Source organism: Sinocyclocheilus grahami, unplaced genomic scaffold (genome assembly GCF_001515645.1).
Source record: "Sinocyclocheilus grahami isolate Dianchi unplaced genomic scaffold, SAMN03320097.WGS_v1.1 scaffold638.1, whole genome shotgun sequence".
NCBI classification, from domain to species: Eukaryota; Metazoa; Chordata; class Actinopteri; order Cypriniformes; family Cyprinidae; genus Sinocyclocheilus; species Sinocyclocheilus grahami.
In genome coordinates, this window is record NW_015505817.1 from 441606 (window position 1) to 442683 (window position 1078).

General features: G+C 34.8%; 1 protein-coding gene across 1 annotated transcript in view; it reads right to left on the minus strand.

Moving 5' to 3' along the window:
• Nucleotides 1–503, minus strand: part of pam (peptidylglycine alpha-amidating monooxygenase) — a 56227-nt gene extending 55724 nt beyond the window's left edge. Inside the window, exon 1 of the mRNA XM_016241892.1 lies at nt 438–503. The gene's annotated coding sequence lies outside the window, so the exon portion shown is untranslated. The remainder of the gene's footprint in view (nt 1–437) is intronic.
• Between the last annotated feature and the right edge of the window lie 575 nt (nt 504–1078).

Here is a 1078-nt window from a genome sequence, read left to right on the forward strand (position 1 = left end):
AATACACTATTGGACACCATCAGGGATTTAAAAAAGCATGAGTAATATCAACGTTTCAAACTTACTTTAATCCCGATTATTAAAATACATTTGTAAAAACTAAAATTTGTTTCATCCGAATAAGAAACAGCTGTCTTTTTAGCCACATCCATAAGCTTTATTCCATTCATTTTAGAATAATCCGCGACATTTGCTATAAAATACACTTTTGTAATAGTTGTAATAAACAAGTTCTTAAATGTTACATATTTAGTACAAGTCCGAAAGTATACGGCTAAGTTTTAGCTTTGCTAACCGCTGGCGTCGAAGTTCAGTGGACTTCTCTGACACGGATCAGAAACTGAGAAAACACTGACCAAACGACGGACTTATGTGAGAACAACAAACGAACATGAAATGATAATATACTCTACTCATAGAAACGACAAGTTATTTACCTTCATCTCCTGCGCTTGTTTTGCTCGGTGTCAGTCAGACCAGTGTAATCGATACGTGAGCGCGTGATCGTGGACGGATGAACTTTAGCAGTCTAATATTTAAAATATATAAAATTAACACAAGCACTTTTTAAAATTGAAATATGAAATAGAGTTAAGTAAAATAATAAAATGGTAAAATAATCAATGGAAAAATAAATGGACATAGCCTATATTTAAAACGCCAGTGATCTTTGAGCGGGAAATGATTGGTACAGTAAACACACATAGTATAATAAAGCATAAGGACTGTTGCGTTTTAGTACAGATTTGTGCAATGACCCACTCAGAACGCGTGAAATATGAAATAGAGTTAAGTAAAATAATAAAATGGTAAAATAATCAATGGAAAAATAAATGGACATAGCCTATATTTAAAACGCCAGTGATCTTTGAGCGGGAAATGATTGGTACAGTAAACACACATAGTATAATAAAGCATAAGGACTGTTGCGTTTTAGTACAGATTTGTGCAATGACCCACTCAGAACGCATAGGCTAAATGACCCACTCATAACGCACAGGCTAAATGACCCACTCATAACGCACAGGCTAAATAACCCACTCATAACGCATGGGCTAAGTGACCCACTCATAACGCA